The 27,180-nt window shown below is 38.8% G+C and overlaps 1 protein-coding gene and 1 long non-coding RNA gene across 3 annotated transcripts in view; one reads left to right on the top strand and one right to left on the bottom strand.

The window, feature by feature from the left end:
- TP53BP2 (tumor protein p53 binding protein 2) overlaps nucleotides 1–27,180 on the top strand; it is a 215,884-nt gene that overhangs the window by 17,505 nt on the left and 171,199 nt on the right. The window lies entirely within an intron of this gene.
- On the bottom strand, nucleotides 17,924–20,880 carry LOC141278002 (uncharacterized). The gene is made up of 2 exons (XR_012330048.1): nucleotides 20,651–20,880; nucleotides 17,924–20,084 (listed from the first exon to the last, which is right to left on the bottom strand). It is a non-coding gene; the product is annotated as an uncharacterized lncRNA (long non-coding RNA).

The raw sequence follows: 27,180 nt of genomic DNA, 5'->3' as shown, positions 1-27,180 counted from the left end.
ATAAATAGTGCTTGCTGTGAACATTGCGGTATATATATATCTTTTTGAATTAGAGCTTTCATCTTTTCTGGATATGTGCCCAGTAGTGGGACTGCTGGGTCGTATGGTAGTTCTATTTGTAGTTTTTTAAGGAACCTCCATACTGTTTTCCATAGTGGCTGTATCAATTTACATTCCCACCAACAGTGTAGGAGGGTTCCCTTTTCTCTACACTGTCTCCAGCATTTATTATTTGTAGACTTTTTGATGATAGCCATTCTGACTGGTGTGAAGTGATTCCTCATTGTAGTTTTGATTTGCACTTCTCTAATAATTAGCAACATTGAGCATTTTTTCATGTGCCTGTTGGCCATCTGTATGTCTTCTCTGGAGAAATGTCTATTTAGGTCTTCTGCCTATTTTTTGATTGGGTTGTTTGCTTTTTTTGATATTGAGTTGTATGAGCTGTATGTCTATTTTGGAAATTAACCCCTTGTCGGTCGTATCATTTGCAAATATTTTCTCCCATTCCGTAGGTTGTCTTTTTGTTTTATTGATGGTTTCCTTTGCTGTACAAAAGCTTTTTAAGTTTGATTAGGTCCCATTTGTTTATTTTTGCTTCTTTTTAAATTTGCCTTGGGAGACAATTTAAGAAAATATTGCTATGATCTATGTCAGAGAATGTTTTGCCTATGTTCTCTTCTGGGAGTTTTATGGTCTTCTATTTAGGTCTTGTCTTATATTTAGATCTTTAAACTATTTTGAGTTTATTTTTGTATATGGTGTGAGGGAGTGTTCTAATTTCAGCAGTTCATTTGCTGAAGCCTGAAAGATACATTTATGATAACATAAAAAAAGTACCTAGAAACAAATCTAACAAAAGATGTGTAAGATCTTCAAAAGAAAATAATAACACTTTATTGAAAGACATAAAAGACTTAAATAAATTGTGAAATAGACCATGTCTATGGATTGAAAGACTAAATACCACAAAGGTGTCAATTCTCCCCACTCTTACAATTCATCTACAAATTTAATATATTTTAATAAAAATTCAAATGGGTTTTGGTGGAACTTGATAAGCTGATTTTAAATTTATATTGAAGAGTAAAAGGGTCAAGAATAGCCAAGGCATATCAATAAAAGAACAAGGTAAGTGGACTTAGTTCACCAGATAAAAAAATTCTTATAGGGCTTCCCTGGTGGCACAGTGGTTGAGAGTCCGCCTGCCGATGCAGGGGACGCGGGTTCGTGCCCTGGCCCGGGAAGATCCCACATGCTGCGGAGCGGCTGGGCCCGTGAGCCATGGCCGCTGAGCCTGCGCGTCCGGAGCCTGTGCTCCGCAATGGGAGAGGCCACAACAGTGAGAGGCCCGCGTACTATAAAAATAAATTAATTAATAAATAAAGATAGCATATTAATAATACAGTGTAGTATAATATAGATAGCATAGTATTAATTCAGGGATAAATAATATAATAATGAGACAGAATAGAGGGTGCAGAAATAAATCCTATCAGTATATAGAAATATAAGATCAGTGAGGAAAAGGGAAGATTTTCAATAAAAATGGTGCTGGGATAATTGGTTATCAATATGAGAAAACATGAGATTGAAGCCACCTCATATTTTACACTAAAATTAGTTCAACGCATCTTATAGACTTAAATGTGGAAGGTTAAACGAAGAAGATTTTGAATTAGGAAGAAAATATTATTTAGGGAAGTTTAGAAAAGTGATTTCTTAAAAGAAGACACAAAAGGCACAAACGATCAAGAAAACATATTTTGAAAGTAGACTACTTCATTAACTGTAGAAACTTCATCAAAAGTCATCATAAAGAGTGAAAAGACAGGATTTCCCTGGTGGTGCAGTGGTTAAGAATCAGCCTGTCAATGCAGGGGACACGGCTTCAATCCCTGGTCTGGGAAGATCCCATATGTTGCGGAGCAACTAAACCTGTGCGCCACGAATACTGAGCCTGCACTCTAGAGTCCGTGAGCCACACTGCTGAGCCCACGTGCCACAACTACTGAAGCTGTGTGCACTAGAGCCCGTGCTCCACAACAAGAGAAGCCACTGCAATGAGAAGCCCACGCACCACAACGAAGAGCAGCCCCTGTTCACCACAACTAAAAAAAGCCCAGGCGCAGCAACGAAGACCCAACACAGGCAAAAAAAAAAGAGTGAAAAGACAAACTATAAACAGAGAGAAGAGTTTGTATGTATAAATACATACATTTATTGATTGTATGTTTTTCCAACACATACAATCAATAAATGACAAGTATTCAAAATATATAAAGAACTCTTAAGAATTAAAAAGAAAAGGAGGGCAGACTATAGAAAAAAGAAAAAAAAATAATTTAACAGAAAAGGAAGCACTAATGGTGTATCAGTCAGAGTCTAACCTGAAAAACAGACACCGCGTCAAGTACTTACAGCAGAGGGAATTTAATGCAAGGCACTAGTTATACAGGTGACGGAGGAGTTGAGAGGCAAATGGGATAGTGAGGACAATGTGGGAAACCACTCTCATCCCCTCAGCTGGGCCGACAAATGTAGGAGAAAATGTTCTAGGACCCCAGAAGGCAACATTATCCAGTGAAAGCTGAAATCGCCGTGGGCATGTCTGGGAAGAGCTCAAGTCACAACCACAGCAGGCAAAGCCCAGGGTAAAGAAGGGAGGGGAGAAATCCCTGGCTTCACTCTCCTGCCTTCAAGTGTCCTCCACAGTGCGGGGGACACTATTAGCCAAATTCAGCCGGAATCCAGCTGACATGGGAGCCCACAAGGGTGAGCCCCTCTGCCGTGCACTGCAGGAAAACATGAGGAATGGATCTGAGGGCACACAGGCATAAACTAGCACAAATGACCCAGGATGAGGTGAAAAATGTTCAACCTTATTACATATCAAGGACAGGCAATTAAAATCCACAATAAAATACTATTTTAGAAGCTCTCCTTTCCAGCAAAACAACTATAACCGGTGAAAGTTTTAGAACACAACAGCTATTTAAAGTCTCTGGAAGGTGCCCTAAGGGCGTACAGCAAATGAAATATTTATTCAAGAAAATCTACTAAATCTCAGTAACAACAACAAATGTCTATGGTACCTGAACCATGACCTACTCATTCTCCCCTTAACCCAAGCTCAGCATAACAGATGCTCCTCTCCAGGTAGCTGTGGCCAAGAAGATAAGGCTCCCTATTCCCCCAGCTCCCAGTCAAGGGCTATGGTGTCCTCCCAGGAGGGGCAGGTTGCCAGCATTTCTCATGCTTCCACCTCAAGCCCCTCACCTCAGTTCCATGTTGCAGAGGCTAAATTCCAGGAGAATGTAGCCAGGAAGTCAAGGGTCCATTCATCCACTCAGCCATCTCATAGGGTGGAGGCTCTACAACAGTTGCGGCAGACTGAGAATACTGGGCCCTCATTTATCCTCACTTCAATTTGCTTGTATCCCTGGAAGGGGACTCAAATTTAACTGGATCAGATTTTGGAGCAAATTATGCTCAAGGACATTACCAAAAATAATAGAGCTATCAGCCAGCAATTAGAGAAACCTAACAGCTGGGTGTAACACAAACAGAAGCAGACATCTTAACAGACCAGGGAAATCCAAAAAGGAGGGGACATATGTATACATATAGCTGATTCACTTTGCTGTAAGCAGAAGCTAATCCAACATTGTAAAGCAACTTTTTGGATTTCCTTTGCATTTAGGTTGTACACTTTTCTTATTTGAAAACTTGTTCTTATTGCTGAATCAAAGTTTATGCTGAAACATTTTCAGACTCACTTTGGAGAGATTAGCAGCAGATGACAGATTGGTGCCTGTAGTAGTATTTTCTAGCACAAACTCACCGACTGCATAAACTTTGATTCAGCAATAAGAACGAGTTTTCAAATAAGAAAAGTGTACAACCTAAATACAAAGGAAATCCAAAAAAGAGGGGATATATGTATATGTATAGCTGATTCACTTTGCTGTAAGTAGAAGCTAATATAACATTGTAAAGCAACTATACTCCAATAAAAATTAATTTAAAAAATAAATAAAAATAAAATTATATTTTTAAATGCAAAGACCAAAACAAAAACAAAAAAAAAAAAGAAAAGCGTACAACCAGTTCAGGTTGGCCTTTGAAGTGATGTTACTATAAGCAAAAAATGCTGACCTATGATGGGTCCATGCACGCTACAGAAGATACAGAGCAGAGTTGCTTGCGTCTTCTTTCACCTATGTCACTATTTGGAAAATAGGGGTAAAGTGATACTTTTCTGTAGAAAAACACTTTAGAAGAAACTACTCTTGTGGCAAAATGGCTGAAGGAGCAGACTGGTGGAAAAGGCCATCATATTTCCCAAATGTATTTCTTTCTGTCAACCCTAGAGGCATTGAAGAGACACAGGCTGTAAGTTAAAGCAAAAAATCAGTGTGTCAGGAGGGAATCTTAGGAGAAAGTCCTGCAAGCATGACTCTGCCTCCCACTCACGTGGGCTTTCACTTGTTTCTGGTGAAAGGAGCCAGACGCCTTTGCTTCCTGATAGTCTGGTACCACAGAAAAATACGTATGCATTTTCAGTGTATGCAGGAATCAATGTCAAGTCTCTGCTCACCTGCAGATATGAAATCAGAGAGAGGGAATTCAAACTTGTGGACTGTGTGATAGGTTTTGTGAGAATATCTCTAGGCAGCAAGTTTAGAAGTATAATCCTAAGTATATTAGAGCTGGATACAAATTTGGCTTTCCTTTTGTTTAAGAGTTTTATCAGAGGCTCCAAAACTGTGAACAGGAGGGGATCAGATGTGCCACGTAGGTCATGCTCAAAGATGATGAATACATTTTGCTATTATTAGCTTATCACCCCCCTGGAGTGTAAGAAGAATCAAAGAGACTAATCCTGAAAGGTAAGAGAGGGGAATTGCTTGGCAGTCCAGTTGTTAGGACTTGACACTTTCACTGCTGGGGGCCGGGGCTCAATCCCTGGTCTGGGAACTAAGATCCCATAAGCTGCATGGCGTGGCCAAAAAAATAAAATAAAATAAAGAAAAAAAAATTAAATCATTGGAAAAAAAAAAAAGGAAGGTAATAGAATTTCTTTAGAGTGAGTTGGTGGTGGGCTGGGCGTCTCTTCTCTGCACGCTTTGTTAATCCCGGCCAAGTGAGGAGGGTTTCATGGAACCAACCCTAGAACTTGACTTTTGTGTCTGGGGACACACGACGCTGGTCTCCGGCTCGGGCCTGACGATGCCTAAAGGTGAGAGGTACTCGGGAGCTGTCTGTGGACAGAGGGTCTCTGCACGTTGTGGCTTTGCCAGTAAGTGAATCAGGCAAGGTGAGCCAGATTACCACCATTTGACAAGGGCTGGATTTGCACCTTCATGGTTGCTGGCGTAACAGAGGAAAATTGTACCGGTAATGTGGAACTCTGTCCTTTTTTAAAAAAATCTGCCTTATCACCACCCCTCCATCTCCCCACCCTCCTCTCCCCCAAGTTAGATGCCACAGAGTCCTGCAAGAGGGGGCAGAGGAAAAGCCAGGAAGAGAGAAGAAACAGAAAACATCCTCCTCCCGGCCCTTTTCCATTGTAAACATCTAAGCCTAAATCAGGCCTGACCGGTAGAAAGCGGAAAGAAGCTTTTAGTCCAGTGAGACAATATCATGTTTATTGGGATCAGACTGCAGTTTTAAATACCCACATAAAGGGAATTAATTTGGTTAGTGACCAAGAGAAACTGAAAGGCTCTGAGCTCTGCTTGAGACTTATCTGAGTCAGGGCAGAACAATTCAGCAGAACGGGGTGAATGACAGTTATCGAAGAAAACGTAATCTGCTCCTGTCAGCACCCTTCCACGTCCAGCTCATCCAAAAGCGGTTATGTTCTGATGACTCTTGCATCCTCCAGCAGCTACGGCTTATGCAAAAGCAAAGTCATGATCTGGAAGAGGGGCAAAGGGCAAAGGCTAGAGAGAAAAGTCCTGGACTTCAGACTTCTGATGAGATATGTCACACACTCCCTGCATTGTACGTTGTACGTATGAGGAAGTTAGCACCTGGAGAGGGTAAGTGATGTATCTTAGATCACACAGCTCACATAGTGGCAGACGCTAAGAAGGAACCAAGGCTGTCTGGCTTCACATCCCAAATGGAAGAAGGAATGATCTGGAAGGGACGTGCACTGTGGCGAAGGCAGGGCTCAAGACCCAGTGAACACCACGAACCGGTGACAGAACAGTTCATAGGGTGAAGTAGTTTTATCATCTGTGTGAAGCCAACCATACACATGAGTGGAGGAAATGGTGTGTAGCTTTTTTTTTTAAATTAATTAATTAATTAATTTTTGGCTGTGTTGGGTCTTCGTTGCTGTGCATGGGCTTTCTCTAGTTGAGGCGACTGGGGGCTACTCTTTGTTGTGGTGCACGGGCTTCTCATTGTTGTGGCTTCTCTTGTTCTGGAGCATGGGCTCTAGTGCACACGAGCTTCAGTAGTTGTGGCGCGTGGGCTCAGTAGTTGTGGCGCATGGGCTTAGTTGCTCCATAGCATGTGGGATCTTCCTGGACCAGAGCTCGAACCTGTGTCCCTTGCATTGGCAGGTGGATTCTTAACCACTGCACCACCAGGGAATCCCTGGTGTGTAGCTTTTATTCTTCCAGAGTCTGGAAGTGACTGTGTTTGATAATAAACTTACAAGGGACTTAGGGCTTTTGCAGGCTTTGGGTTTTCTAGAAAACAGAGGCTGTTTTCTAGGCTTTTATAATACATATCCAAAATAAAACCATAAAAGGCCCACACCTTCCTAAAAATACTATGTTTCTTGTCCACTGATGCCTGGAGAGGCATTAGAATTTGTGCAGACCATCGTGGGAAAAAAAAATAGACAGAAAAAAAAAAGGAAATATTTTCACATTATTGCCCATAAAATGCGTAGAACCTGAACATGAAAATAAAGAAATTATTTCTTCTTCTGGCAGATGTGTAAAGGAGATTCTTTGCTGTTTTTATCCTCAACACTTCTGACACCAAGTAAGAGGTTTTTTTCCTCCTGACAAGAAGTATGTGGTGGACTTCCCTGGTGGTGCAGTGGTTAAGAATCCGCCTGCCAATTCAGGCGACCCGAGTTCGATCCCTGGTCCAGGAAGATCCCACATGCTCCGGAGCAACCAAGCCCGTGCGCCACAACTACTGAGCCTGCACTCTAGAGCCTGCGAGCCACAACTACTCAGCCCGTGTGCCACAACTACTGAGCCCACGTGCCACAACTACTGAAGCCCGTGCGCCTAGAGCCCGTGCTCCACAACAAGAGAAGCCACTGCAATGAGAAGCCCGCGCACCGCAACGAAGAGTAGCCCCCACTTGCCGCAGCTAGAGAAAGCCCACATGCAGCAACGGAGACCCAACGCAGCCAATAAACAAACAAACAAAGAAATATGTGGTGTCTTTTCCAACACCATTTCTTCAGCTTACTGACACTAACTACCTGGAATCAGCATCAGATTCCACAGATTTAAGGGCTCAGTCCCACTAGGTGGTCCTCCACTTCAGATGTCAGTTACAAGTCCCTGGCCTCCTGAACTTTGGACCAACCCCAGCTATAAGTTGGGGGTTCCCATAACCCTCTCCTCAGGTTTGATTATTTGCTAGAATGACTCACAGAACTCAGGAAAGTACTTTACTTATTATTACTGGTTTATTATAAAGGATATAACTGGGGAACATCCAGATGGGAGAGACACATAGGGCAAAGTGGTGGGCTTGGGGAGAGGCATGGATCTCCCATGCTGCAAGCTCTTTGAACTCCATCCTTTAAGGGGTTTTATTAAGGGTTCATTCCAAAGGTATGATCGATGAAATCATTGGCTATTGTTGATTGATTCAATCACCAGTCCCTTTCCCCTCCCCAGATGTTAGGAGGTGAGCCTGAAAGTTCTAACCCTAATCATGCTTTTCTTTCTGGTGACAAGGCCCCAACCTGAAGCCATCTAGGGCCCTGCCAAGAAACACTTCATTAGAAAAAAAGACACTCCCATCCCTCAGGGTGTTCCAAGCCATTTAGGAGCTCTGTGTCAAAAACCAAGGATAGGGCTTCCCTGGTGGCGCAGTGGTTAAAAATCCGCCTGCCAATGCAGGGGACACGGGTTCGATCCCCAGTCTGGGAAGATCCCACATGCCACAGAGCAACTAAGCCCATGCGCCACAACTACTGGGCCTGCACTCTAGACCCCACGAGCTACAACTACTGAAGCCCGCATGCCTAGAGCCCGTGCTCCGCAACAAGAGAAGCCACCACAGTGAGAAGCCTGCGCACCGCAACGAAGAGTAGCCCCTGCTCGCCGCAACTAGAGAAAGCCCGAGCACAGCAACGAAGACCCAACACAGCCAAAAATAAAAACAAATAAATACATTTATTTTAAAAAAAAAGAACCAGGGTTAAAGATCAAATATATATATTTCCTGTTGTGTCACAGGAGCAGGTACTCTTTAGCCACTCTTGCTAAAAAAGGTTCTCCACATTGGACATTCAGAGAGACATATACTCTCCCTCAGTCCTGAAGAGGATGCTATTTACCATGCCTATCAGGCTCAGGAGGTACAAGTGCTCTAATAATTTTTCAATGCACTTCTGGTGACATGCTTTGAAATGATTTTGATTATACAAGGAGTTTCTCTCCATGGCTGACCAATGTGTTATTTGAAGAACAGGTTAAATCTTGTGCAAAGGAGTCTTAATCATCTTATCATCTTACCACGAACAATTGATATAAATAGCAATTCCTTGAAACCGCAAACTTTGAGGCCCATAATCTTTGGGAACACCAGCAGACAACATACTCAGGCACCATTCCCTTCCCCAGGCTTGCCCTTGCAAGCATTCATCTATGCTGTGTGGTCAGATAAGGGAATCAACTAATTTCACATATTTTACCTTTGTTAATTAAGCTGAGATTTGTCCTACTGATAAACATAGATATCCTGGAGTATCTGGAGTTACTTCAGGGTGAGATGAATCATCACCATTCCAACCTCCACCTGTGGCCAATTGCTTATATTTTTCTATTTTTTCCCCTAGGCAGTTATTTTCTTTAAATTATATTTTTAAGCCAAAGAATTGCCCCTCCTTCCCTACATGAAAGTCTGATTAAAAATGCAACTGTTGTGGTTAAAGTTTAAAAGTTGAGCAGACATAGAGACAGAAAAAATAATAGAGGTTAACAGAGGCAAAGGAAGGGGGGAATGGGGAGTACTTTTTTAATGGGTACAGAGTTTCTGTTTGGGATGATAAAAAAAAGTTCTGGAAATGGATAGCAGTGATGGTTGTACCACATTGTGAATATAGTTAACACCACTGAATTGTATGTTTAAAGATGGTTAAAATAGTAAATTTTATGTATATTTTACAACAATAAGAAAAAATGAATAGGACCTCAAAGAAATGTGGGACACCATTAAGGTCATCAACATGCATGTAATAGAAATACTGGAAGGGGAGGAGAAAAAGAAGCAGGAAAAAGTTTTTTTAAAAAATAGCTGAAAATTATACCTTAAAAAAAAAGGGTTTTGTTGCATAGCTTCTTAAGCCTTTGCATTATATACAGGTATATATTCAGTAATTCTTAGCTTCACTTTTTTTAAAAAAAATAAATTTATTTATTTATTTATTTTTGGCTGCTTTGGGTCTTCGTTGGTGTCCGCGGGCTTTCTCTAGTTGCGGCGAGCGGGGGCTACTCTTCGTTGCGGTGTGCAGGCTTCTCACCGCAGTGGCCTCTCTTGTTGCGGAGCACAGGCTCTAGGCATGTGGGCTTCAGCAGTTGTGACACGCGGGCTCAGTAGTTGTGGCTTGCGGGCTCTAGAGCGCAGGCTCAGTAGTTGTGGCACATGGGCCTAGTTGCTCCACGACATGTGGGATCTTCCTGGACCAGGGCTCGAACATGTGTCCCCTGCATTGGCAGGTGGATTCTTAACCACTGCACCACCAGGGAAGCCCCTTAGCTTGACTTTTTTATGCATTATTTTTGCAATACATTATGGGTTTTTGAAATGTATTGTTTTTGTCTAATTTAATAATTCTTTGTACATTTTCCATTTAGGTCCTCCTTTATTGTTTAACCTTTATTGTTAACCTTTAACTGTCTCATTTTTATAACTTTTTTGAGAGCGAGTACTGCCCTTACAATCTGTATCAGCAAGAAGGAAGGACTCTAAGGTTCTTTCTGGCAGTGGAGGTGGTGGGGAAGCAGAACCATCTTGGTGTAGATCTATGAAACGAAGAGTATACAGCAAAGCAAAAAAAATCAACCAATTAAAAGATCCCTTTGAGACAAAAGATCCCTTTGAGACAACCAATTAAAAGATCCCTTTGAGACAAATATCATATGGTATTGCTTATACGTGGAATCTAAAAAGATGGTGCAAATGAACTTATTCACAAAACAGAAATAGAGTCACAGATGTAGAAAACAACCTTATGGTCATCAAGGGGGAAGGAGGTGGGGAGGGATAAATTGGGATTGATATATACACATTACTGTATATAAAACAGATAACTAATAAGGACCTACTGTATAGCACAGGGAACTCTACTCAATACTCTATAATGGCCTATATGGGAAAAGAATCTAAAAAGGAGTGAATATATGTATATGTATAACTGACTCACTTTGCTGTACACCTGAAGCTAACACAACATTGTAAATCAACTATACTCCAATAAAAATTATAATAGCTGAAAAAATAGCTGAAAACTACCCAAATTTGATGAAAAACATTATTCTACACATCGAAGAAGCTAATGGACTCCTAGCAGGATGAACACAAAACAAAGAGATCTATACCCAGGCATATTAGAGTAAAAATGCTAAAAGACAAAGAGAAAATCTTGAAAGAACAAGAGAAAAATTACTCGTCACATAAAAGAAGACCCCAAAGGATTAACAGTTGACCCCTCATCAGAAACAATGAGGGCCAGAAGGCAGTGGGATAACATATTCAAAGTGCTGGGAAAAAACACTGTCAAACAAGAACCTTATATCCAGCAAAGCTCTCTTTCACAAGTGAAGACATAATACAGAGGTTTTCAGATAAAAAAAAACTGAGAGAGTTGTTGTCTAACAGCCACTTGCTAAGAAACACTAAAAGAAGTTCTTTGGCTAAGAGCAAATGACCTCAGAATGTAACTCGAGTCCACATGAAAAAATAAATAGCACCAGTAAATGTTAAGTAATGATAAAAGACAGCAGAAGTGCCTATTTCTTCTACTTTCTTCTCTTAACTAATTTTAAAAGCAATTTATAAAAGCAGTGTATATATGTGTGTGTGTATATATATATATATGTATTATTGGGCCTAGAGCATATAGAAATGTAAAATATTTGACAACAACAGCACAAAAGATATGATGGGAGCAAAGCTGCCTTGGAGTAAGGAAATGATACCAGATGGTAACTCAATTCCACAGGAGCAAATGAAGAGAATTAGAAATGGTAAATAAGAAGGTTAGTATAACAAACTCTATATGTACTTTCTCTCCTCTCAGTTTCCTTACAAGACATAAAATTATATGAAGTAACAATTATAACAGTGTATTTTTGGACTTGTAACACATATAGATATAATATGTTTAACAATAATAGCACAAAATGGAGGAAAAGGAAATAGAGCTATATAGGAGCAACATTTCTACATCTTACTAGAATTAAGTTAGAATACATTTGAAATATTCTGATTAGTTAAGATACATATTGTAAGTCCTGGTGTAACCACAAGGAACATAATGAAAACACACAGTGAAAAAAATCATTACTGGAATTAAAATTTTACATAAGAACATATTCATTTAATGCAAAAGAAAGAGGTAAAAGAGGAATAGAGGGAAAGAGAGATGGGACATATAGGAAACAAAAAGTAAAAAAGCAAATGTAAATCAGGTATATCAATAATAATATTAAATATGAATGAATTAAACAATCCAATCAAAGGCAGAGATTGACAGACTAGATTAAAAAAGATCCAATTATATGGTGACTACAGGAGACACACTTCAGATTCAGAGATACAAATAACTTGAAAATAAAAGAGTGAGAAAAGATATGTGTGCAAACAGCAACCATAAGAAAGCTGGAGTGGTTTTACCAATCTCAGACACAACAGACTTTAAAAAAAAGAGTTACTAGAGATAAAAAGGGACATTTTACAATGACAAAAGGGTCAATCCATTAGGATATGCATCTAAGAACAGAGCCCCAAAATACATGAAGCAAAACTGATAAAATTGAAGGGACAAATAGACAACTCAATAGTAATAGCTGGAGATGTCAATACCCCACTTCCAATAATGGATAGAACAACTAGACAGATGTTCCACAAGGTAACAGAAGAATTGAAAAACAATTTAAACCCACTAGACCTCAAAAATGTCCATAGAACACTCCATGAAAAAACACTAGAATACATATTCTTCTCAAGTGCACATGAAACATCCTCTAGGATACACCACATTTTAGGCCACAGGGCAAGTCTCAAAATGCTTAAAAGAATTGCAACATGCTACGTAAGTTTTCTGACCACAGTGGAATGAATTAAAAGTCAAATATAGAAATTTGGGGAATTCACATATGTTCTGAATATTAATTCTTTATCAGATATATAATTTGCAAATATTTATTCCCTTTCTGTGGGTTGACTTTTTAACTCTGTTGATAATGTCTTTTGATCCACAGTTTTTTTCATTTTCATAAAGTCCAATTTGTTTATTTTTCTTTTGTTACCTATGCCTTTGGTGTCATATCTGAGAAATCATTGCCAAGTCCAACATTATGAAGTTTTGCTCTTTGTATCTCCTAAGACTTTTATGGTTTTAGGTCTTACATTTAGGTCATGGATCCATTTTGTGTGAATTTTAAAAATTTATTTATTTATTTATTTATGTTGCGCTGGGTCTTAGTTGCGGCGTGCGGGACATTTAGTTGTGGCATGCAGACTTCTTACTTGAAGCATGCGGATTCTGAGTTGCAGCATGCGTGTGGGATCTAATTCCCTGACCAGGGATCAAACCCAGCCCCCCTGCGTTGGGAGCGCAGAGTTTTACCCACTGCACCACCAGGGAAGTTCCTTGTGTGAATTTTGTATATGGTATTAGGTAAAGGTTCAATTTGTTCTTTTGCATGTGGCTATCCAGCACCATTCGTTGAAAAGAATGTGTTCCCCCATTGAATGACCTTGGCACCCTTGTCAAAAATTATTATATTATTATTATACATGCAAGGATTTATTTGTGGGCTCTCTATTCTATTCCATTGGTCTATATATCTGTCTTTATACCAGTACCACACTGTTTTGAGTACTGTAGCTTTGTAGTAAGATTTGAAATCAGGAAGTGTGAGTCCTCCAGGTTTGTTCTTCTTTTTCAGTATTGTTTTTGGCTATTTGGGGTCCCTTGAAAATCCATATGCATTTTAGGAGGGTTTAACCAGGGCAATAAGCAAGCAAGTGAAAATCATCCAGATTGGAGAGGGAAAGGTAAAACAATCTCATTCACAGATGACATGATCTTGTATATAGAAAATCCTAAAGATTACACTTAAACAAAAAATTAGCTCAATATGCAAAAATCAATTATGTTTCTACCCTAGCAAGGAACAGTCTGAAAATTAAATTAAGTAACAATTCCATGTACAACAACATCAAAAAGAATAAAATACTTAGAAATAAAGTTAATAAAACAAGTATAAAACTTGTACTCTGAAAACTATAAAATATTGTTGAAAGAAATTTAAGAAGACCTAAATAAGTGGGAAGACATCCCATATTCATGGATTGGAAGATTTAATATTGTAAGATGGCAATACTCTCCAAATTGATCTACAGATTCAATGGAATTTCTTTGGGATCCATTCAGTGGGAAGGACCTTGAGCTCACAACTATACACACTCCCAAAGACGAGTACATTTGGAAACACATTTAAATACACATTTTGAAAACAGAGGAAGTTACGCTGTTCACTCAGGAGAATGGAAAGGATAAAGGGGTCATTATGGTTGTTGAAGGCAATAGTATTTTTGTTGTTGTTGTTAGCTATGTTTTTAACTCTTATAATATGTAACAGAGTTCTGTTGATTATGAAGGGGCTGATTTCTTCTTTAGTACACAGTGTATTTTTCGTTGTTCTTTATACTGTAAATAATGTTATACACAACAGTTTTATGCTATATTTCACAATAAATTTAAAAATTAGTAGAAAATGCATATTTTTTTTTTTTGGCTGCGTTGGGTCCTCGTTGCTGTGCACGGGCTTCCTCTAGTTGTGTCGAGTAGGGGCTACTCTTTGTCGCAGTGTGTGGGCTTCTCATTGCGGTGGCTTCTCTTTGTTGTAGAGCACGGGCTCTAGGCACGTGGGGTTGTGGCTCATGGACTTAGTTGCTCTGCGGCATGTGGGATCTTCCCGGACCAGGGCTCGAACCCGTGTCCCCTGCATTGGCAGGCAGATTCTTAACCACTGCACCAGCAGGGAAGTCCCAGAAAATACATTTTTAATTTAAATTTCATTTCATACAGTTAACATCTGCAGTACTGGCTCATTACAAAACCCCTAGACTGTAATCTGAGAGTCAGATCATCCTGCAGCTAGAGCTTTAAATTGTGTGCAGAAAGCCTCTCTGAGGTCTCTGCTGAATTTAAAACAGTGGATTGCTAGGACATAAAACTAAATTGGAAAGGATACTAGAGGATGGTCTAAATTTCCTGGGCAGATAGATATACAGGATGAAGGCAGGAGATTGAGAGGAAAATGCCTCATTGTTCACATTGGTTGATGAGAATGTCTGGAAGAAAGAAACTTCTTGCTAAAGGGTTGGGGTGGTTCTGGTAGTATCAGCTCAAGGGGAGAAATGTCTATAGCGGCTGTGATTGGCTTGGGCAAAATGGGCAAATTGCTATGTAGAATTGCTGTGCATTTGAACTCTGTAATCCAGATGGAGAGAATAGCCCTTAAGTGGGAATGTTTCCATGACAATTGCTAAGAGTTCAGAGTAACATGTGTATTCTCTTTCTCTTTTAATTGTGGGAAAATCAGTATCCATAAAGAACCTGTAGCTGGTGATATGGAAGCTAAAGTGGGCTTTGGAGACTTGGGAAGACAGAAAGAGACTATAAAATGGAGGCTGACTGATCCTCAGACCTAGACTCAACTTGTACCACTTCCAGGGGAGACAACCTGCTGAGGACCGGTGTGCAGAAAGTGGTGACTCCTTGAAATAGGAAGGCATGGTAGGAGGTTGGGGTTAGGGTTCTGGTCTATATTTTCCTTTTTAAAAAAAAAAGTTTATTGGAGTATAGTTGATTTACAATGTTGTGTTACTTTCTGCTGTGCAGCAAAGTGAATCAGTTATACATATACATAGATCCACTCTTTTTTAGATTATTTTCCCACACAGGTCATTAGAGAGTATTGAGTAGAGTTCCCTGTGCTATACAGTAGGTCCTTATTAGTTATTTATTTTATATATAGTAGTGTGTATATGTCAATCCCAAACTCCCAGTTTATCCCTCCACCCCTGGAACCATCAGGTTGTTTTCTACATCTGTAACTCCATCTCTGTTGTATAAATAAGTTCATTTGTACCATTTTTTTTAGATCCCACAAATATCATATGATATTTGTCCTTCTCTGTCTGACTTCAGTCAATATGACAATCTCTAGGTCCACGCACGTTGCTGCAAATGGCATTATTTCATTCTTTTTTATGGCTGAGCAATATTCCATTGTTATATGGTCTGTATTTTCTGCTGGTATGAATTAAATACTAATCCCCGTACATGAAAAGGTCATCTGAAGGTTCTCTTTATTTATTTTTGCTATTATAAGTGGATGTTTTCCTTCAATATATCTTCTAACTGTTGACTCTTTTTGAGCATTCTCTTTTAATATCCAGAGCCAGAGTACATATCCAAGCTGACTGACCTGGAGTTCAGAGTTTATGAAATAAACCATGAAGTAGGGAAGAAGGTATACTTTACCAAATTGCTCAAAGTTATAGATACCTTAAAAAAAAGGGAAAAATATTTCCTTGAATCTGGAAAACAAAACATTAAAGAACCAGCAATGCTTCAAACAAAAAGTCATCAAAAAATTACAATCATCCCGATCAGTTCATTCAGCCCCATGTAATTAATTCTTGTTCTTCTTGATCTCAGATTAGCATTTTATGAATCCATCAGCTTCTTAATTTGTTCTGGAAATTCTTACTCAGTCGAGTGGCATGGTCTCAAAGTTATTCAAGTGGCATTCTCACAGTAGCTGCTTGCAAACACTTTTGAAGAAGAATCAGAGTGAATCAATAACTGTAAATGACAAAATACTTTAAAATGGCCATGATTAAAGATGTTATGAGCGTTCATTTCATAAGGAAATTGAGTTATTTCTGTGGGATACAATATTTTAAGATAATGATTAGACAACGAGCGTATTGACAAATTTCTATGAACTTCATGCAATCTGGAATACTTGTATTAGTAACATATTCATACACATATAACCCGAGGATTTTTCATCACTTGTTATTTGACAATGCTTCCAATGTAATTTAACATACCAAATAAACCTAATTAACATCTCTCTGTTACAAGGTGAGAGATAATTTTTTTTTTAGATTTTTCCAGAGGCCTTCTGGGAAATCTCAAAGTTAGTTCAAAGTCAAAAAGACTCTATTTAGAATTTCAGGGGACTTCTGTGGTGGTCCAGTGGTTAAGAATCCACCTTCCAATGCAGGGGATGCAGGTTCAATCCCTGGTCAGGGAACTAAGATTCCACATGCCAAGGGGCAACTAAGCCCATGCGCTGCGACTACTGAGCCTGCACACTCTGGAGCCTGCACTCCACAACTAGAGAGAAGCCCACGCGCCGCAACGAAGATCCTGCGTGCCACAAAGACCTGATGCAGCCCAATAGATAAATAAATAAAAATAAATATTAAAAAAAAGAATTTGATTTTTAGAAGTTGTCAAAAATGCCAAAAGGTTTGAACACTTGGATAGGATCACAGATGCTTATGAAACAATACTTAATTATCTTATTAACCAAAGTGGCATTAAAAGATTTTTAAGGCAAATGCAGAAGGCTAAATAGTTGTGAACAAAACGTAGCTCCTTTAATATTAAGAAGACTTGGTTTTCTTCAGTAATTAAAGACCTGATAAAGACAATGTGAAGCACAGGAAATTATTCTAAGATGTACAACCTTGGTTTCCCAGGTAGATTACTTAAAAAGTAATCCTCCCCCCACCCGCCCTTTCCTTTCCTTTCCTTTCCTTTTTTAAAAACTATTTCTTGTTAATAGCAGACCAATAATCTCTTCAACCATGAACCAGGCAATTGTGAACTGTTTGCCACATACTATCATTCTGTAGCAAATTTATGAATATACCATTTTTATAATATTCTAGAAGCATATCTTTTTCATAGTACAACTTCTCATGTTTATTAACAGACCCAAATATATGTAGCTTCTCTATATTGGATACAAAGACAATGCCACAAGTAGATAAACTATGTTCAACAATTGTTTCAGTATTGTATCTTATTTGAAAATGATATAGATATTCAATTAATATCCATCATTAACTTAACTGAGTGAACTTTAAGATATCAAGAAGTTTTTGAAACTATTTTAAGTAGATATATTATAGAACATAATTATTATTGAAAAGTTCATTTGTAAACTTTAATCTCACATCTTTTTAACTCACTTGTTCTTTTTTAAAGTTTTTGTTTAAATATTTATTTATTTATTTGGCCACACCGTGTGTTAGTTGCAGCACGTGGGATTTTTAGTTGCGGCATGCAGGATCTAGTTCCCTGACCAGGGAGCAAACCTGGGCCCCCTGCACTGAGAGCACGGAGTCTTAACCACTGGACCACCAGGAAAGTCTCTGTTCTTTTTTTTTTAAATTGAAGTACAGTTGATTTACAATATTGTGTTAGTTTCAGGTGTACAGCAAAGTGATTCAGTTCTATATATGTATATATATATACACACATATATGTATTCTTTTTTAGATTCTTTTCCATTATAGGCTATTACAAGATACTGAATATAGTTCCCTGTGCTATACAGTAGATCCTTTTTGGTTATCTATTTTATATATATTAGTGTGTATATGTTAATACCAAACTCCTAATTTATCCCTACCCCTATCCCCTTTCCCTTTTGGTAACCATAAGTTTGTTTTCTATGTCTGTGAGTCTCTTTCTGCTCGGTAAATAAGTTCATTTGTATCATTTTGTAAGATTCCATGTATAAACAATATCATATGATACTTGTCTTTCTCTGTCTGGCTTACTTCACTTAATATGATAATCTCTAGGGCCATCCATATTGCTACAAATGGCATTACTTAATTCTTTTTTTATGACTAATATTCCATTGTGTGTGTATATATATATATATATATATATACCACATCTTCTTTATCTATTCATCTGTCGATGGACATTTAGGTTGCTTCCATGTCTTGGCTATTGTAGTGTTGTATTGAACATTGGGGTTGCATATATCTTTCTGAATTATGCTTTTCTCTGGATATATGCCTAGGAGTGGGATTGCAGGATCATATGGTAGCTATATTTTTAGTTTTTTATGAATTCACTTCTTCTTAACAATTATTTTTAGATTAGTAAGGAAAATTTCATGAGACTTTAAACAAAGCTAATCATCAACTTATTTGTCGAGAATCAGGTAAGTTTCAAAAATACCACATGGACTTCCCTGGCAGTCCAGTGGTTGAAACTCCACACTTCCAATGCAGGGGGCGCATGTTCGATCCTTGGTTGGGGAGCTAGGATCCAACATGCCCCGTGGCGGCCAAGAAAATTTTAAAAAACAAAAAAAATCACAAAAGCAAAGAGTGCAAGAAGCTAAAAACATGGTTCTTATCTCTCTTTTTCACTATGGTACTTGACATGCATTAAGCAATTCATTTCTAATTGTACCTTTTGTTTATAGGTTGGATTTATAATTTTATAATCTTTTTTCTTTGGCCACGCTGTGGGGCATGCAGGATCTTATTTCCCCAACCATGGGTGGAACCTGCACTCCCTGCACTGGAAGCGTGGAGTCTTAACCACTGGACCACCAGGGAAGTCCCCTACAGTTTTATAATCTTAAACATCTAGTAGAGATAATATAAGTTTGTTTGACTAGTAAACCTAGGTAGAAGAAAATTGTATGTCTGCGTTATATTTAATAATGACAACTCTGAAGACATGCCTATTTTTTATTTTACCAACAATTAGAAAACTAACTTTATTTATCAAAATTACACCAGATCACATGAATTTAAAAAAAATTTGGGTTATTGTCTATATTTCTGAGAGTTTTAGGAATACTTAATTTATATGAGCACTCACTTATCTCTAAGCCAATTTGAATAGAACTCCTTTAAGGGATTTTATAAATTAATATGGTAATACCATCTGGAGGTAGAAAAATATCACTTATACATAATACACACACACACACACACATACACACACACATACACAAACATACAGGCAGACAAATACAGAGATCTTACAGCTTTTGCTTTAAAATTTTAACCATGTGTCAGGTATATTAATATAAAACTCACTAGTTCATAAAAGAACACTTGGATCCAAATTGTGCTTCTGGCAGATGGAATAAGTTAAGGTTACCCACTCAGATGGCTAAAACACTTTACTAATATCTGTGGAGAAGATCTTTTAAGTTTCTTTTTTGTTTTTTTTTGGCTGCTTTGGGTCTTTGTTGCTGCGCGCGAGCTTTCTCTAGTTGCGGCGAGCAGGGTCTACTCTTCATTGCAGTGTGCAGGTTTCTCATTGCGATGGCTTCTCTTGTTGTGGAGCACGGGCTCTTAGGCTCGTGAGCTTCAGTAGTTGCAGCACGTGGGCTCAGTAGTTGCAGCGTGTGGTCTCAGTAGTTGTGGCACACGGGCTTAGTTGCTCTGTGGCATGTGGGATCTTCCTGGACCAGGGATCGTACCTGTGTCCCCTGCATTGGCAGGCGGATTTTTAACCACTGTGCCACCAGGGAAGCCCTTTAAGATTTTTCATTTACCCAGTTTCCAAGTAGCTCCTTAAAAAAAAAAAAGTGACTATCAGGTGACTTGAAACCAAAACCAATAAGCCTTTTATGACTAAAACATGGATGCAAAGTGCATCCTCAAAGAGAGTGCAAAAGATGCAGCCCTCCCAATATCTAGAGCCACTCCCAAAGATGGCCAAAAGATAGAAAGACTTAGACAACCCTCCACCCCAGAGCAGGCAACAGCCTCTAGGATGCTAGCCGCAAAATGGGTGAAACCTACATTTCTGCCCCTCTGTACTTTGGGGGCCCCTAATCTGACAATTGGCCCCTGCACCTGCAGAACCTGCATGCCCTAATGGGGAAAACCAAGTCAAGTTCTCAGGGCACAGAAAGAGAAACAAACAGGAAAGCAATCCTTTCCTAGGAGGGAAAGGATTGACAACCAGTGGGTACCCTCAAACCAAATATTAACCAGAGTCATAATCCGGAGAACTAATTGTTTCAAATGTTTCTCTCCTGCTAATCTGAATTTGGAAAGGGAAAGACTCTTACCACCTTCACTTGACAGGTCCCCACAGGTAGAGATCTGAGATTAATGAGGTAAGAATTCTTACCTCTGTTGGGTTTTGTCAGAGGTCCAAGATCTCTTTATTACAGCAGACTCAGCAAGGTGTTCCCAGCTGAAGGAGTTCCTGTGTGGGCACCAGAAACTGGAGGGGAAGAAAAAGTTTTTCTTGATCCTCTTAGAGTCTGAAAATTAAACCAACAGAAAAAAGATTAACAAAAGACAGGCATACAAATTTATTTCATGTAAGTTTTACATAACGTGGGAGTCTTCATAAGGAAATGAAGACCCGAAGAAATAGTTAAACCTGAGTATTTTTATGCTAGGCTTGATGAAGGGTGGACAGGTGTGGAGGAGTATGATAGGTTAAGGTACATGGTACGTGCGGTAAAACTGGAGGAAACCTAGCAAGGCCTATCTGTTAGCATCTCAGCATACCTTTATCTTCAGAGATAAGGACGCTCCTTTCCTCTGAGTATAGGGAGGGCATCTCTCACATGAGGGGTTCATGACTGTGTCAGGCGAGAAGTGGGGTGGTTAGGGGGACCTTCCTGCTTCAGCCATTTTTCTCAAACTCCTTCAGCTTAAAATATTCAATATACCAAGCTTCCATATTTGGGGTAGCTTATTAAAAATATCACCCCCCCAGAATTGATCTGTAGATTCAATGTAACCCCAATCCGAATCCCATCAGCTGTCAAATTAATTCTAAAATTCGTAAAAGAAATTACAAAGAATCTAGAATAATCAGAATCATTTTGAAAGAAGGTAAAGTTGGAAGACTTACATTACTGAATTTTAAGATTATACCAAAAAGCTACTATAATCAAGACAGTGTTGTGTGCGTATAAATATAGACACATAGATCAACTGAACAGAGTAGAGACCATATATAGCCCACTGTTTTTTTAAAAAAAACATTTTTGCTTTTCTTTCTTTATTTATTTGGTTATACCGGGTCTTAGTTGCGGCAGGCGGGCTCCTTAGTCGTGGCATGCATGTGGAATCTAGTTCCCTGACCAGGGATCTAACCCAGGCCCCCTGCATTGGGAGCGTGGAGTCTTATCCACTGGACCACAAGGGAAGTCACCTAGCCCACTGGCTTTTGACAAAGGGGCCAAAGTAATTCGATAGGGGGAAAGGATAGTTTTTTTCCAACAATTGTTGCTGGAACAATCTGATATTTATATGTAAAAACCATAAAACTCCACTCTTATCTCACGTCATCCACAAAAAAATTAAATCAAAATAGGGTTTAGGCCTTAACAATGTAATTTAAAATCCTAAAATTATCAGTAGAGAACATCTTGGTGACATTAGGGTAGGTAAAGATTTCTTCGATAGGATGCAAAAAATACAAAGTATAGAAGAAAAAGTTGATAAAATGAACTTCCTCAAAATTAAATATTTCTGCTCTTTAAAAATACTGTCAAGGGCTTCCCTGGTGGTGCAGTGGTTGAGAGTCCACCTGCCGATGCAGGGGACACGGGTTCGTGCCCCAGTCCGGGAAGATCCCACATGCCGCGGAGCAGCTGGGCCCGTGAGCCATGGCCGCTGAGCCTGCGCTTCCGGAGCCTGTGCTCCGCAACAGGAGAGGCCACAACAGTGAGAGGCCCGCGTACCAAGAAAAAAAAAAATACTGTCAAGAAAATAAAGGAAGCCATTAACTGAGAGAAAATCATCATAATGCATATATCCAACAAAGGATCTGTAAGCAGAATACATAAAGAACTCTTATTTAACAATAACAAGACAAGCAATCCTCCAAAATGGGCAAAAGTTTTTTAAAGACGTTTCGCTAAAGAAGCACGTGTCTAATAAGCACTTGAGAAGATGCTTACTATCATTAGACCTCAGAGAAATGCAAATTTAAATAACAATGAGGGACTTCCCTGGTGGCGCAGCAGTTAACAATCCTCCTGCCAATGCAGGGGGCACAGGTTCAAGCCCTGGTCTGGGAAGATCCTACATGCCGCAGAGCAACTAAGCCCATGCGCCACAACTACTGAGCCTGCTCTCTAGAGCCTATGAGCCACAACTACTGAGCCTGCATGCCACAACTACTGAAGCTTGCGCACCTGGAGCCTGTGCTCCGCAACAAGAGAAACCACCACAGTGAGAAGCCCTCATACCACAGTGAAGAGTAGCCCCCGCTCGCGGCAACTAGAGAAAGCCTGTGCGCAGCAAAAAATAAATAGATAAACTTATTTTTTTTAAAATAAATAAATAACAACGAAATTCCACCACACATCCACTATAATGACTAAAAAATTTTTTAACTAGCAATACTAAACGTTGATGAGGATGCAAAAAAACTGGAGTGCTCGGGCTTCCCTGGTGGCACAGTGGTTGAGAGTCCGCCTGCTGATGCAGGGGACACGGGTTCGTGCCCTGGTCCGGGAGGATCCCGCATGCCGCGGAGCGGCTGGGCCCGTAGGCCATGGCCGCTGGGCCTGCGCATCTGGAGCCTGTGCTCCGCAATGGGAGAGGCCACAACAGTGAGAGGCCCGCGTACCTCAAAAAACAAAACAAAACAAAACAAAACAAAACAAAAACTGGAATGATCATACACTCCTGATGAGAATGTACAATGATACATTTTGGCACTTCTTATAAAGTTAAACATACACTTGCCATATGACTCAGACATTCCACTCCTAGGTATTTCCCCTAGAGAAATGTAAACATGTTAATGCAAAGACTTGTCCGTGACTGTTCATAGCAGATTTACATATACAAGCTGTGACTGTTCATAGCAGATTTATTTATAATAGCTCAAAACTAGAAACAATCTACATATCTGTCACTAGGTGACAGAATAAACAAGTCTGGTATATTTATAAGGTAGAATAGTACTTAGCAATAAAAAGGAACAAATTACTGACACATGCATTGACATGCACAGATCTCAGAAATATATGTTGTGTGAAGGAAACCTCACTCAAAAGACTATCTCATATATGATTCTTTTTATATGAAACTCTGGAAAAGACAAATAAGATCAGTGGTTGTCTGGGGCTGGTGTTGGGATGGGAATCAACTAGGAAGGATCAAAGCAAACATTTTGCTGTGGTGAAAAGTTCTATATCTCAGTTGTGGTGGTGGTTACATGAGTATATACATTTGTCAAAACTTAAAGAACTGTACACTTAAAATGGATACATTTCATTGCATTTAATGTATTCCTCTATAAAGTTAATTTTAAAAATGATGGCTAATGCAATCATCAGTTCTTTTTTTTTTTTTTTTTTTTTTTTTGCGGTATGCGGGCCTCTCACTGTTGTGGCCTCTCCCGTTGCGGGGCACAGGCTCCGGACGCGCAGGCTCAGCGGTCATGGCTCACGGGCCCAGCCGCTCCGCGGCATGTGGGATCCTCCCAGACCAGGGCACGAACCCGTGTCCTCTGCATTGGCAGGCGGACAATCATCAGTTCTTTAAAGTGCTTTATTTTCCCTCTACCTACTTCCCTTTCATCATCATTGATGTCATATGTTCCAAAATTCAGTTATAGCATAGGTATACTATTTTCAAAAAAAGAAACATAGCTTATAAGATTTAAAGTTTTGTTAATTTAATTTTTGAATTGGTGATACATTTCCTTGGTTCAAAAATAGAAAAATATACAAACAAGTATCTAGGGATACTCTCGCGTGGATTCCTGTTCCCCATTGCAAAGTTGCTCAATGCCAATATGTAACCCCTGTTAACTCCTTCGCTATTTCTTTAGAGTTTCTTTATGCATATACATGAAATTAGATCGCAGTATGTTATTTCCTCCTTTTTTATTTTTTACACAAAAGTTGTTACACTATAATACTTGTCAGCACATTGTTTTTTCCTTAACAATCAGTCTTGTAGATCTTTCCATATTTGTATATAAAGAATATTTTTTTCAATTTTTTAATTGTGGTAAAACACACATAACATGAAATGTACCATCTTAACATTTTCAACTGTACAATTCAGTGTTATTAAATACATAAATAGTGTTGTACAACCATCACCATCATCTACCTTCAGATCCATTTACAACTTGTAAACCAGAAACTCTGTACCTGTTAAACCATAGCTTCAAGTTCCCTCTTCCCCATCCCCTCACAACCACCATTCCACTTTTTGTCTCTATAACTTTGACTATTTTAAGTACCTCAACAAAGTGGAATCATACAGTTTTTGGTTTTTTTATGACTAGCTTATTTCACTTAGCATCATGTGCCCAAAGGTCATCCACGTTGTAGCATGTGTCAGAATGTCCTTCCTTTTTAAGGCTAATAATATTCCATTATATGTATATAACACACTTTGCTTATGCATTCATCCATCAGTGGACACTTGGGTTGCTTCCACATTTTAGCTATTATGTATACTGCTGCTATGAACAGAGGTATGCAAATATCTCTTTGAGACCTTGCTTTCATTTCTATTGGGTATTCACCTGGAAGTGGAATTGCTGAATCAAATGGTAATTCTACTTTTAACTTTTTGGGGAACCACCATATTGTTCTCTACAGCAGCTGTACCATTTTACATTCCCACCAACAATGCACAGTTTCAGTTTCTCCACATCCTTGTCAATACTTGCTGTTTTCTGTATTAGAAATGTTTTAAAAATTATATACTAGCCGTCCTAATGTGAGGTGTGTGGTGAGGTGGTGTCTCATTGTAGCTTTGATCTGCATTTCTCTAATGATTAGTGATGTTGAGCATCACTTCATGTGCTTCTTGGCCATTTATTCATCTTCTTTGGAGAAATGTCTATTCAAGTCCTTTGTCCATTTTTGAATAGGTAGTTTGTTTTTTTTTTGGTTTGTTTGATTTTTAGGAATTCTTTATATGTTCTGGATATTAACACTTTATCAGATACATGATTTGCAAATATTTTCTTCCATTCTGTGGGTTGCCATTATACTCTGTTGATAGTGTCTTTTGATCCACAAAATTTAAAAATTTTCACGAAGTCCCATTTATCCACTTTTTCTTTTATGACCTGTGCCTTTGGTGTCACATCCAAGAAATCATTGCCAAGTCCAATGTCATGAAGTTTTGTCTCAATTTCTTCTAAGAGTTTCAGGTCTGACATTAAGGTCATGGATTCATTTTGAGTGACTTTTTGTATATGGTATTAGGGAAGAATCCAATTTTGTTCTTTTGCATGTGGATATACAGCTTTCCTAGCATCATTTGTTGAAAAGCCCTTGAATGGTTTTTGCACTTTTGTCAAAAATCATTGATTTTATATGCAAGTGTTTATTTTTGGATTCTCTGTTCCATTCCATTATCTATATGTCTGTCTTTATGCCAGTACCACACTGTTTTGATTACTGTAACTTTGTAGTAAGATTTGAAATCAGAAGTGTGAGTCCTCCAGCTTTGTTCTTCTTTTTCAAGATTGTTTTTAGCTATTTGGGGTCTCTTGAAAATCCATGTGAATTTTAGGATGGGTTTTTCTATTTTTGCAAAAAATGTCATTGGAATTTTGATAGGGGTTGCATTAAATATGTAGATCGCTTTTGGTAGTATTGACATGGTAACACTGTGAAGTCTTCCAGCCCGTGAACTCAGAATGAGTTCCAATATTTACATCTTCTTTACTTTTTTCATCAGTATTTTGTAGTTTTCACTGTACAAGTCTTTCACCTCCTTGGTTAATTAAGTTAATCCCTAAGTATTTTATTCACTTTGTCACTATTATAAGTGGAATTGTTTTCTTAATTTCCTTTTCAGATAGTTCATTGTTAGTGTATAGAAATGCAACTGATTTTTATGTGTTGACTTTGAATCCTGCTACTTTGCTAAATTTGTTTATTAGTTCTAACAGTTTGTGTGTGTGGGTGTGTGTGATCTTATGGTTTCCTATATGTAAGATCATATCATACATGAACAGAGATAATTTTCCTTTTGCCTTTCCAATTTTGATGCCTTTTATTTCTTTTTTCTAGCCTAATTTCTCCAGCTAGGACCTCCAGCACTATGTTGAGTAGAAGTGGTGAAATTCTTGTTCCTTGCCTTCTTCCTGATCTTAGATGGAAAGTTTTCGTTCTTTCACCATTGAATATGATGTTTGCTGTGAATTTTTGGTATGTGACTTTTATTATGATGAGGTAGTTTCCTTCTATTTCGAGTTTGTTGAGTGTTTTATCATGAAAGGGTGTTGAATTTTGTCAAATGCTTTTTCTGTGTCAGGTGAGATTATTATGTGTTACTTTCCCCTTCATTCTGTTAATGTGGTGTATTATTGAACCATCCTTGCATTCCAGGAATAAATCCCACTTGGTCATGGTGTATAAGCATTTAATATGCTGCTGAATTCAGTTTGCTAGTATTTTGTTGAGGATTTTTGCATCAATGTTTATAAGGAATATTGGGCTGTAGTTTTCTTTTCTTCTTAAGTCTTTAACTGGCTTTGGTATCAGGGTAATTCTGGCCTCATAGAATGAAATGAGGAGTGCTCCCTCCTCTTCAATTTTTTTTCAAAAGTTTGACAAGAATTGGTAATAGCTCTTCTTTAAATGTTGGTATAATTCACTGGTGAAGCTATTACACCTAGGGCCTTTCTTTTTGGGAGATTTTTAATTGCTA

The sequence above is a fragment of the Tursiops truncatus genome, chromosome 1 (assembly GCF_011762595.2).
Source record: "Tursiops truncatus isolate mTurTru1 chromosome 1, mTurTru1.mat.Y, whole genome shotgun sequence".
Taxonomy (NCBI): Eukaryota; Metazoa; Chordata; class Mammalia; order Artiodactyla; family Delphinidae; genus Tursiops; species Tursiops truncatus.
The sequence above is the reverse complement of the archived record's forward strand: the minus strand, read 5'-3'. Positions and strand labels throughout refer to the sequence as shown.